Raw genomic sequence first — 12434 nt, 5'->3', positions numbered from 1 at the left:
TCTGCAGGAGGGTGCGGAAACCTAAGGCCATGTGGACAGAGACAAGAAAGCGTCATTCGGGAGTCCCTAGGAAGCCTGGTGTGGAAGGGCAGGGCACCCTTCTGGAGCACTGAAGCTAGGCTGGTTAAGGTAGAAATAAATGCAGGAGAGAAGGCAAGAAATAGGATCTGTGGGGTCTTGGCAGGACCTAAACCTCCTTGGAAGATAGGCGGAAAGCTCTCGACACAATTCCATGGCCCACAAACCAACGTAAGATGGGTCTAAAAGTGGGGTCTATGTACGCACTTTTAAAATAATAAAAGTGTGGGGTATGTGGATGGGATTTCAGGGTATGTGTGAACTCTCTGGATTGTATACATGTCTAGGAAGAGGGCCGTAGCTTTTTTTTTTTTGAGATGGAATCTCACTCTGTCACCCAGATTGGAGTGCAGTGGCACGATACTGACTCACTGCAACCTCTGCCTTCTGGGTTTGAGCAATTCTCCTACCTCAGCGTCCCAAATAGCTGGGATTACAGGCGCCTGCCACCATGCCGGGCTAATTTTTGTATATTTAGTAGAGACGGTGTTTCACCATTTTGGCCAGGCTGGTCTTGAACTCCTGACTTTGTGATCCACCCGCCTCAGCCTCCCAAAGTGGGATTACAGGTATGAGCCACCGCCCCCGGGGAAGAGGGTCATAGCTTTCATAAGGGTCATAAAGGATTTAGGCCCCCCCTTCTGCAGAGATTAAGTTCTTCAGACCAGGGAAGAAAGAGGTGACTGGATTATTTTGCAGAGAGAGCTGGAGCCCAAGGGGAGGGAGACAGGAATTGGAAAAGGGTAGGGATGGGGGAGGAGATGCCACATCAGCCCTGAGAACCTCTTTACCCGTCTCAAAGACTTAGGACACTAATGGGAAAGACTGGGCTAACTTCTGCCCTTCCCCACTGTCTGCCCAGGGACACCTGGGAAAGGACAAATAGGAGCTGAATCCTTCACTGAAGGCCCCGTCAACGTATCTATGGGTTGGGCGTTAGGAATGGCCTGGCCCCACAAATCACACAACTGGGGTGTAGAACAAAATGGTTCCAGAGATGCTACCAGGCTGGTCCAGGACCGATGCAGGCCAGAACCCCGCTGGGAGGACTCCCCAGAACAGGCACTGAGCTGAGGAAAGGCAGAACACGTGGTCTGCTACTGACCCCACCAGATCTTCTGGGACTCTGGGCAGCTCCGGAGTACTGCTAAGTCCCCAAACCGGGTCTACAGGTCTTAGCCCACACTCATGAGGCCACTTGCCTCAGAGCCTTCGGGGGGGGGGGGGGGGGGGTCTTAGAAGGCAGGCAGGAAGGTCTCCTTCTAGGCCATTCTAGGAGGGGACTGGAGAGCAGAGGTTAGACTGGAGGGTAGGGGTAACCTGATCTTACAGTCCAGAAGCCACGAGACCAGTCGCCTGGCCTTGCGCCCCGCCCCACTGCAGGGTGGAAAGCCTGTCCCACTCCAGTCACCCAGCTCAATAACGCCCTCCACCGTGGGTCTCCTGGGCCCCAGAAATCGTTCCCTCTTTCCCTCGCCTGGGCACTGCCACGCGGTCTGGGGAACCCGTAGACTATCGACGGGTCTGGCCCGGGGTTTGCCCTGCCCGTTAGCCCAGGAGGATAGACAGACACGGGGAACTGGTGTTCCCCTAGTGATTTCAAGGCTCATTAACTGTCTCCGACCCGTCCCGAAAGCAAGAAACTCCACCGCTTCTCTTCAAAGCTCTGCAACGAAGGACTAGGTCCAATGACCGCAGGCGGAGGCGGGAATTGTCAAGATCCCAGGTTACGGAATGGCACCGAGTCGGTGACCAAAGGAAGCAGGAACCCGGGTGTTCAAGGCAGTCCTCCAGGGCGGCGCGGGGGCTAGGCTGAGGCCACTCCCTCCCACTTCCTCGACGCTATTTCCTGGGAGGAGTTGGAGCTCGCGGCCCGGAGCCAAGGGACTCCCAGACCCGTGCTCCAAAATACTAGGCTTGGGGGAGGCTGGTTCCTGAGCGGCGCCAGGACCGTTCTGCCATGCATAGTGGACCCAGCACTACAGCTAGCCTGGCACGACCTCTAGGGCGGTTCGCAACGGTACTCGTACGTCGGCTCGTTGGTCTAGGGGTATGATTCTCGCTTCGGGTGCGAGAGGTCCCGGGTTCAAATCCCGGACGAGCCCTCCTTTACGTTTTGCTCAAACAAGAGTGTCTTCAAGGAATGTGTTACCTGACCAGCGCTGCAGGAGGCTTGACTGGAAATCATCAATGTACAGTAAGCTCTTTTGTGGCACCGGGGTAACAGAAAGAATCTCAGTCCCCAGACCCGCCTGGCATGTCAGGAAGAGAGGAGGCACGCCCAGACTTGGGCAGGACGCTCCCTTTCTGCCTCTTGACTTCCTGCGTGGTGTCTCAACTCCGCCACTACAGCCTGGTTTCGGTTTGATTGACACCCATCAATCTATAGTTGTGGATGACAGTGTTCGGGAGAGCCCAGGAACTGTCAGAACTTGGTTCTCTGCAGCCCTGGAGGTACTCTGTCTCTTTCGGTCACTCCATCTGACGATCGGTGCCTGAAATACACCTACAGTTTCTGGTCGGCGTTTCTCGGTGGTCGGAAGAACAGAACCCTTAGGAACTCTACTGTCAGCAAGCCGAGTGTAAAGTCCCAGATCAAGGATTCGGAGACTGGCGTTGACGGGTCACTCCTCGTTAGTATAGTGGTGAGTATCCCCGCCTGTCACGCGGGAGACCGGGGTTCGATTCCCCGACGGGGAGAATCCGAACGATTTTGCTTTCATTAAATCCGTCCTGGCCCCTGGGATGGAGCTAGAAAAAAGAGGGAAAGGAGGAGGGGAGGGAAGTTTGGCCTACCTCTCCAACTCGCATTCTAAGTTTCCATTTTAGTTCAAGCAACTTGGAGTTCAAACGTGTACCTAAAGTGGCCACTATCTCCTCCGCTCAATATGTTCATTAGTGCTCAAACTTGATCTAGCTTGCTCCCTCCTTGACGGCAGTGCGCATTTCCAGTCTCTGCTTGAACCTGGGCAAGCAGCTTTGGCCGCCGGCTGTCCAGGGTGCAGAGCCCGGGCTTTTGTTTCCTTTCGCCTCCCTGCGTTTTGTGGATTCGCACTGCGATCCGGGAACAGTAGGCAACCCCGGGCCGAAATTCCGACAGGCTGCTCTCACCTGGAGGGGCTTGCAGGGCGCATCCGCCAGGAGCGCGGTGGTCCGGCAGTGGTCGCAGGTGTAGCGGAAAGCGGGTTCTTTCGGAGAGGAAGGTTCCTCAGGAAAACCTCACGAAAATCCTCAACGATGGTGGGGCCCAGAAAACACGAGAAGGAAAAGAGGGAAAAAAAAAAAAAAATTAAAAACCGTACTTGCGTTGGCCGGGAATCGAACCCGGGTCAACTGCTTGGAAGGCAGCTATGCTCACCACTATACCACCAACGCTTAGGTACCACCGTTTCCTTTCATACCTCATGTTGATTGCGGTGAGTCGGGTTGGACCCGTGCGGAGCCAGGGAAACAGCATCAGCGAGATCCAGGTAAAAGTAATGGCTGCTGTCGTCTGCCCGGCGCAATTGTGAGTGACCTTCACCGCTAGTGCGCGCCACCCCACATGAACCTGTAGGGTTATGCCCAGTCTACAGACGAGGAAACCAAGGTCCAAAGAAGTTGAGTCACCGGCAGAGCCGGGATTACATCTAAGATCTCTCCAGGGGGCGAGAACTGCAGCGGCATCATGATGATTTATCATCTCCAGAAAAAAAAAAAAAGAGTCCTAGACGCATAAAAATCGCTTCTCTGTAGAGTGGGCTCAATGAGCTCAATGTGATTCAAGTTAAGGAACTGGGCCCTAAGTCAAATGCGCCTAAACACAATTTGCCTCTTTATTATTTATTCAGATTCCCACGTATGTGCGCCCACATCTCGTCAGCTGGTGCCTCGCAGAAATGCGCTGACAAATCTTAAAGATGCGGCTTCATGACAAAAGTCCTCCCCTTATTGCTGTTCAAGAGACCCCTCAAGTCACGCTGTTGGGCAGGCCTCGTGGCGCAACGGTAGCGCGTCTGACTCCAGATCAGAAGGTTGCGTGTTCAAATCACGTCGGGGTCAAACAAAACATTGTTTTCCCTAATCAAATAGATTTACGGTGTCATTTTTAGGGACAAGACAATAAAACCTCCTCAGTAGAAGGATAGGAGGGGAATGAGACAAATGTGAACGTTATTCAGAAGTTGGGTACAATTTCAGTTGGGTACAGACTTTCAGCACTATGTGATATATCCCTGAGGCAAAACTGCACATGTACCCCTAAAGTCTATAAAAGTAAAAATAAATTTAAAAATTAAAAAAATTCCTGTTGTATGGAAATTTTTTAAGAATTTTTTTCAATTATTATTGTTTGTTTGTATCTTTTTTCCCTTGAGATGGAGTTTCTCTCTCTTGTTGCCTAGGCTGGAATGCAATGGCACTATTTCAGCTCACCGCAACCTCCGGCCATGGGTTCAAAAGGATTCTCCTGCCTCAGCGTCCCGAGTAGCTGGGATTACAGGCATGCACCACCATGCCCGGCTAATTTTATATTTTTAGTAGAGAGGGGGGTGTCTCCATTTTGGTCAGGCTGGTCTCGAACTCCCAACCTCTGGTGATCCGCCTGCCTGGGCCTCCCAAAGTGCTGGGATTACAGGTGTGAGCCACCGTGCCCGGCCTTTTTAAATGTTTTTAATAATCTCTGCTGTTCTATGTATGTTTACTTAACACTGAACACAAGGATATTAAATACAAATATTACCTTTCTCCAGACTTCCCAGCAGTCACTAGAAGCCCAGGACCACGTGCCTTTTGGCTGCTTCCAGTAAATCGAAAAACACAACCAGTGGGGCGGGGTGGTTCATGCCTATAATCCCAGCACTTTGGGATGCCAAGGAGGGCAGATCACCTGAGGTCGGGAGTTTGAAACCAGCCTGGCCAACATGGTGAAACCCATCTCTACCAAAAATACAAAAAAATTAGCCAGGCACGGTGGCACATGCCTGTAATCCCAGCTACTCGGGAGGCTAAGGCAGGAGAATCGCTTGAGCTTGGGAGGCGGAGGTTGCAGTGAGCTGAGATCATGCCATTACTCTCCAACCTGGGGGACAGAGTGAGGCTTCGTCTCAAAAAAAAAAAAAAAGGGAAATACACTTACAGTCCTTGTTTCTCTAACTGGTCATGTAGTGGTAGCTGATAACTAGCTTCTTTTTTTTTTTTTTGAGATGGAGTCTCACTCTGTCACTCAGGTTGGAGTGCAGTAGAGTGCAGCTGATCCACCTATCTCGGCCTCCCAAAGTGCTGGGATTACAGGCGTGAGCCACCATGCACAGCCATTTAAAAAATATTTTTAGTAGAGACGGGGTTTCATCATGTTGGCCAGGCTGGTCTCAAACTCCTGACATCAGGTGATCCTCCCGCCTCAGCTTCCTAAAGTGTTGGGAATATAGGTGTGAGCCACCCCACCTGGCCTAAGTAGCTTCTTCTACTACCCATTTTGTCTTTCCATTGTCTTCAGCAAGCCCCTCAACTGGTCCTGGTTCTTTCTCTGGTAGGGAGACCCAAACCTTGTTCCTGAAGGGTCTAAGTCACTAGTAATCCTACCTGAATTGAGTGCTTGTAGTTTTCCACTGACCTTAAAATCTGTATTGGTCTGCTCAGACTACTATATAACAAAATGCCACAGACTGGGTGGCTTAAACAACAGACATCTATTTTCTCACTCTTCTGGAGGCTCAAAGTCCAAGATCAAGATGTTTACAGGGTTTGTGTCTGCTGAGGCCTCTCTTCCCGGCTTTTACACGCTGCCATCTTGCAGTGTCCTCACATGGCCTTTCCTCTGTGCAGACAGGGAAAGAGAGAGCTCTGGAGTCTCTCCCTCTTCTCCTAAGGATGCCAGCCTTGCAGGATTAGGACTTCACTCAAAAGACCTCATTTAACCTTAACTACCTCCCTAAAGGCTCTGTCTGGAAATACATTTACCTTGGGTGTTAAGGCTTTATCATATGGATTTTGGAGGGACACAATTTCATCCATAACAACTACAGAAAAAAATGGTAGAGAAACAATATACGTAGATCTAATTCTTGATTTTTTTTTTTTTTTTTTTGAGAAGGAGTCTTGCTCTGTCACCCAGGCTGGAGTTCAGTTGTGTGATCTCTGCTCACTGAAAGCTCTGCCTCCCAGATTCATGCCATTCTCCTGCCTCAGCCTCCCGAGTAGCTGGGACTACAGGCACCTGCCACCACACCCGGCTAATTTTTTGTGTGTTTTTAGTAGAGACGGGGTTTCACCATCTTAGCCAGGATGGTCTTGATCTCCTGACCTCGTGATCCACCCACCTTGGCCTCCCAAAGTGCTGGGATTACAGGCGTGAGCCACAGCGCCTGGCCTAATTCTTGAAATTTTACACTAGAACTCCACGCCTTTTACTTCATTTTTTAAAAACATCAGAAACAAAGAAAATGTGTTAAGATTTGACTAATTTAATAGTACTCACATAAGTGCCTTTCAAGTGTATGCCTGGACAGGTGTGGCGGTTCATGCCTGTAATCCCAGCACTTTGGGGGCCAAGGTAGGTGGATCACCTGAGGTAAGGAGTTCGAGACCAGTCTGGTCAATATGACGAAACCCCGTCTGTACTAAAAATACAAAAATTAGCCAGGCATGGTGACGCACGCCTGTAATCCTGGGAGGCAGAGGTTGCAGTGAACCGAGATCGCCCCATTGCACTCCAGCCTGGGCAACAAGAGCGACACTCTGTCTCAAAAAAAAAAAAAAAAAAAAGTTTAGCTGGAATGGTGGCAGGCGCCTGTAATCCCAGCTACTCGGGAAGCTGAGGCGGGAGAACTGCTTGAACCTGGGAGGCAGAGGTTGCAGTGAACGGAGATTGCGCTACTGCACTCCAGCCTGGGCCACAAGAGTGAAACTCCATTTCAAAATAATAATAACAATAAATAAAAAAGAGCTGGGCGTGGTGGTTCACGCCTGTAATCTCAGTACTTTAGGAGGCTGCAGCAGGCAGATCACGAGGTCAGGAGTTTGAGAACAGCCTGACCGACATGGTGAAACCTTATCTCTACTAAAAACATAAAAATTAGCTGGGTATGGTGGCACATGCCTGTAGTCCCAGCTACTTGGGAAGCTGAGGCAGGAGAATCACTTGAACCTGGGAGGCAGAGGTTGTGGTGAGCTGAAATCATGCCACTGCACTCCAGTCTGGGCAACAGAGCAAGACTGCATCTTAAAAAGAAAAAAAAAAAAAAGATATTTTACAATTTTTTTGTGGTTTATACCTAACATAAATTTTACCATTTTAACCATTTTAAAGTAATTAAGGGTTTCTGGTATATTCTCATAGTGGTGGATCAATAATCACTATTTAATTCCAGAACATTTTAATCACGCCCAAAAAGAAACCCTCTATCCACTGGCACTCACTCTGGATTCCCCCTTCTCCCTCCCCCTAGTCTCTGGAAACCACTAATCTGTTTCTGTCCCAATGGATTTCCTTATGCTGGATATTATGCTGGATATCGCATGTAAATGCAATAATATAATATGTGAACTTTCTTTTTTTTTTTTTTTTTTTTTTGAGACGGAGTCTCGCTCTGTCACCCAGGCTGGAGTGCAGTGGCCGGATCTCAGCTCACTGCAAGCTCCGCCTCCCGGGTTTACGCCATTCTCCTGCCTCAGCCTCCCGAGTAGCTGGGACTACAGGCGCCCGCCACCTCGCCCGGCTAAGTTTTTGTATTTTTAGTAGAGACGGGGTTTCACTGTGTTAGCCAGGATGGTCTCGATCTCCTGACCTCGTGATCCGCCCGTCTCGGCCTCCCAAAGTGCTGGGATTACAGGCTTGAGCCACCGCGCCCGGCCATATGTGAACTTTCTATCTAGCTTTCTTTTCGTTTCTTTTTCTTTTTTTTTTTTTTAGATGGAGTCTTGCTCTGTTGCCCAGGCTGGAGGGCAATGGCACGATCTCAGCTCACTGCAACCTGTGCCTCTTGGGTTTAACAGTTTTCCTGCCTCAGCCTCCTGAGTAGCTGGGACTACAGGCACCCACCACCACACCCAGCTAATTTTTGTATTTTCAGTAGAGTCAGGGTTTCGCCATGTTGGCCAAGCTGGTCTCGAACTCCTGACCTCAAGTGATCCTCCTGCCTCAGCATCCCAAAGTGCTGAGATGGCAGGTGTAAGCCAGCACACACGGACTTTTTTCTTTTTCTTTCTTTTCTTTTTTTTTTTAAGAGAGAGGGTCTTGCTCTGTTGCCAAGGCTGGAGTGCAGTAGCATGATCACTGCTTACTACAGCCTCGACCTCCTGGACTTAAGCAATCCTCCTGCCTCAGCCTCCTGAGCAGCTGAGACTACAAGTGCGCACCACCACATCCAGCTAATTTTTGTATTTTTTGTAGAGACCGGATTTCGCCATGTTGCCCAGGCAAGTCTGGAACTTCTGGGCTCAAGGGATCTGCCCACTTTAGCCTTCCAAAGTGCTGGGACTACAGCCATGAGCCACAGTGCTCAGCTTAGCCTCTTTTGCTCATAGTGTTTTCATGGTTTCCATGAAACAAGATATCAGTACTTCATTCCTCTTAGGACTAATTTGAGTTTCTTCCAACTTTTGGCTGTTGTGAATAACGCTGCTTCTGAATATTTATGATACTTCCTTTCAATTCTTTTTTTTTTTTTGAGATGGGAGTCTCGCTCTGTCACCCAGGCTGGAATGCAGTGGCGTGATCTTGGTTCACTGCAACCTCCGCCTTCCAGGCTAAGGCGATTCTCCTCCCTCAGCCTCTCGAGTAGCTGGGACTACAAGCGCCCACCACCACGCCTGGCTAATTTTTGTATTTTTAGTAGAGACAGGATTTCACTATGTTGGCCAGACTGGTCTTGATCTCCTGACCTTGTGAGCCGCCCGCCTCGGCCTCCCAAAGTGCTGGGATTACAGGTGTGAGCCACGGCGCCTGGCCCAATTCTTTTACATATACACTTAAGAGTAGAATTGCTGGGCTTTCTCAGATTCCTTGCCCCATAGAGCTCTTCCTCTTGGGCCCCAATGTCCTACTTTAGGGGAGGAAGATTTACTTTCCGAACCTCATCATAAGCTTCAAAGGGATCAAAAACTGCCTGCTAGCACAAGCCTATGCCCTCTGCTACTACACCTTCTTTTTAGAGATTATTTGTCATTAATATGTAATCCTGCAAACAGTTCCATGACTCCATACACCTTCTAAAACATTAGAACATTAAAGGCAAAGCTTAAGTCCCCTTTGATGACCACCCATCTCTGCCTCCTCCCTCCTCTCCACAGAAGAGACAATGGCAATGCAAATACATGAGACATATTTCACTATGTTGATGTGTGGGCGGTTAAAGGTAAATTGATAGATTAAAGAAGCGAATTGGTGTAACCAAGTCCAAACTTGTTCTGAGGCTGCAATGAGCTATGACTGTGCAGTAAGTGTGCATGCCTCAGACAAAAGAGACCTTGTCTTAAAAAAAAAAAAAAAAACGGGCCAGGCACAGTGACTCACGCTTGTAATCCCAGCATTTTGGGAGACCGAAGCGGATGGATCACAAGGATGGGAGTTCAAGACAAGCCTGGCCAGCGTGGTGAAACTCCATGTCTACTAAAAATACAAAAATTAGCCAGGCGTGGTGGCGGGCTCCTGTAGTCACAGCTACTGGGGAGGCTGAGGCAGGAAAATCACTTGAATCCGGGAGGCGGGGCTTGCAGTGAGTCGAGATTGCGCCATTGCACTCCAGCCTGGGCGGCAGAGAGACTCCATCTCAAAATAAAAAAAAAAAAATCCTTTATAATAAACTAGTGAACATTTTTCCCTGAGTTCTGTGAGCCACTCTAGCAAATTCATTGAACATAAAGAGGGAATTGTAGAAACCCCAACTTATACCCAGTTAGTCATAAGTACAGGTAAAACAACCTGAGGCTTGTGGTTGGCATCCAAAGTGAGGGGCAGTCTTGTGGGACTAAGCCGTCAACCTGTGGGATCTGATGCTCTCTCCAGGTAGATAGTGTCAGAATCGAATTGGAAGACTCCCAGCTGATGGCTGCTGCAGAACTATTGCTTGCTTGGTAGTGGAGTAAAATCCCCACACATGTAGTCGCAGAAGTCTCCTGTGTTGATTGCTGCGGTGTGAGGGCAGAGGAAAAATTGGGTCTTTTTTTTTTTTTTTAAGACAGATTCTTGCTGTGTTGCCCAGGCTGGAGTGCAGTGGCGTGATCTCAGCTCACTGCAACACTCCCACGTTTAAGCAATTCTTGTGCCTCACTCAGCCTCCTGAGTAGCTGGGACTACAGGTACCTGCCACCACAACTGGCCCTTTTTTTTTTTTCGAGATGGAGTCTAGCTCTGTCACCCAGGCTGGAGTGCAGTAGTGCGATCTCGATTCCCTGCAACCTCCACCTCCCGGGTTCAAGCGATTCTCCTGCCTCAGCCTCCCAAGTAGCTGGGATTACAGGCTCCTGCCACCACACCCTTTTAGTAGAGATGGGTTTCACTGTGTTGGCAAGGCTGGTCTCGAACTCCTGACCTCATGATCCACCTGCTTCAGCCTCCCAAAGTGCTGGGATTACAAGCATGAGCCACCACGCCTGGCCAGAACTGGCTAATTTTTTGTATTTTAGTAGTGATGGGTTTCACCATGTTGCCCAGGGTGGTCTTGAACTCCTGAGCTCAGGCAATCCACTCTCCTGGGGCTCCTGAAGTGCTAGGATTACAGGCGTGAGCCACTGTACCCGGCCCGTTTTTTGTTTTTATTGAGACAGGGTGTCACTCTCATGTCAGAGCTGGAGTACAGTGGCACAATCATGGCTCATCACAGCCTTGACCTCTGGGCTCTGCTGATTCTCCTGCCTCAGCCTACCAAGTAGCTTGGACTAGAGGCATACACTACCATACCCGGCTAATTTTTTGTGTGTTTTTTGTAGAGACGGGGTTTCACCATGTTGCCCAGGCTGATCTTAAACTCCTGGGATCAAGTGATACAGCTGCCTTGGCCTCCCAACGTGCTGGGGTTACAGGCATGAGCCACCAAGCCCAGCCATGGTTTGTTTTTTCTACACGGTATGCTTTAAACGGCAAATAGCATTTAGAATGCATTCAGGAAGAATATCTATTGTTCCTGTAGGAAAAGTGCTAATGGAGGCATGCAGAGGCTCGACAATGTCATCAAGTCCTGGAGTGCTTTCCAGGCCTCTCTTCTGCCTTCTGCAATGTTAGGCTTCAATGTCAAGCTGCTTCCTTCAGTAGCACTAGAAGCAGCAACGAGGGCTGCATACTTCCCTGCTCACTTCCAGAAATCCCTTCCTCCATACCGTGCCCTATACCTCTTTTCATCTATATCCTTTGAAATACACTTTATGATAAACCAGTAAACGTTAAGTGCTTCCTTGAGCTGCCCAGCATTCTGAGCAAGAAAAGTGATTCCCACTAGCTGGTCCACTGAAGTCACATGCTTGATCCAATAATCAGAATCTGGAATAAAACCTGTTGATTAGTGTAAGTCAATTGGGACTCATTTCTGGACCTGGAATGGAGTCAGTTTCCTTCTCAAACCCTCAAAACTCTAAGTGCTTTCAGAACTGGGAATAAGGCCGGGCGCGGTGGCTCACACCTGTAATCCAAGCACTTTGGGAGGCCAAGGTGGGCGGATCACCTGAGGTCAGGAGTTTGAGACCAGCCTGACCAATGGGATGAAACCCCGTCTCTACTAAAAATACAAAAATCAGCTGGCGTGGTCACATGCGCCTGTAATCCCAGCTACTCGGGAGGCTGAGACAGGAGAATCGCTTGAACCCGGGAGGAGGAGGTTGCAGTGAGCCGAGATGGCGCCATTGCACTCCAGCCTGGGCAACACAGCAAAACTTCATCTCAAAAAAACAAAAACAAACAAACAAACAAAAAAAGAAGTGGTATTTAATTAGGTCTTCATCAACCTAGGGATTTGGGGTTGTCAGCAACAGAAACTACTACAGAAACTGACTACTTAGACTGGAGAGACAGGTGGTCCCCTAAGGGAAAATAAGAGTGTTAGGAGAAAGGAGAAGAGTGCTGGACAGTACATACTTAACAAGTATCCACTGGTTATTTCATAGAAGACCCAGAAATGTATTTATTTACAGTAATGTATTCATTACCCAGTAATGAAATCTGAGGGTTAGGAAGAGCAGAAAAGAAGGGAGTGTGGCAGGAAGGAGGAAAAATCAAAGTGGGCCCAAACAACATGGCAGCTAACAGAGATCTTGCAAGGAAAGGTCTACTGGTGGAAAACTCCTCCCAGGAATGTCAGAACTTTTAATAACGACATAGTAATGACACAAGAATAAACACACAGCCAAATGAGCAAACAACAGAATACAAAGTCTAGAAATAGACA

General features: G+C 49.0%; 1 long non-coding RNA gene and 4 other non-coding genes across 6 annotated transcripts; 4 read left to right on the top strand and 1 right to left on the bottom strand.

Moving 5' to 3' along the window:
- Positions 1-1384: 1384 nt before the first annotated feature.
- Positions 1385-4371, top strand: LOC103878634. 2 transcript variants are annotated; one of them, XR_002517965.2, is made up of 2 exons: positions 1385-2723; positions 3458-4371. It is a non-coding gene; the product is annotated as an uncharacterized LOC103878634 (long non-coding RNA). The 2 variants fall into 2 exon arrangements; XR_638885.4 differs by having other exon boundaries at positions 1393-2723; positions 3909-4360.
- TRNAP-CGG lies at positions 2112-2183 on the top strand. Its single transcript has one exon. It is a non-coding gene; the product is annotated as a tRNA-Pro (tRNA).
- On the top strand, positions 2707-2778 carry TRNAD-GUC. Its single transcript has one exon. It is a non-coding gene; the product is annotated as a tRNA-Asp (tRNA).
- Positions 3382-3453, bottom strand: TRNAG-UCC. The gene has a single exon. It is a non-coding gene; the product is annotated as a tRNA-Gly (tRNA).
- On the top strand, positions 4048-4119 carry TRNAW-CCA. Its single transcript has one exon. It is a non-coding gene; the product is annotated as a tRNA-Trp (tRNA).
- Positions 4372-12434: the final 8063 nt, after the last annotated feature.

Source organism: Papio anubis, chromosome 17 (genome assembly GCF_008728515.1).
Source record: "Papio anubis isolate 15944 chromosome 17, Panubis1.0, whole genome shotgun sequence".
NCBI lineage: Eukaryota > Metazoa > Chordata > Mammalia > Primates > Cercopithecidae > Papio > Papio anubis.
This window is presented reverse-complemented; position numbering and strand designations above follow the sequence as displayed.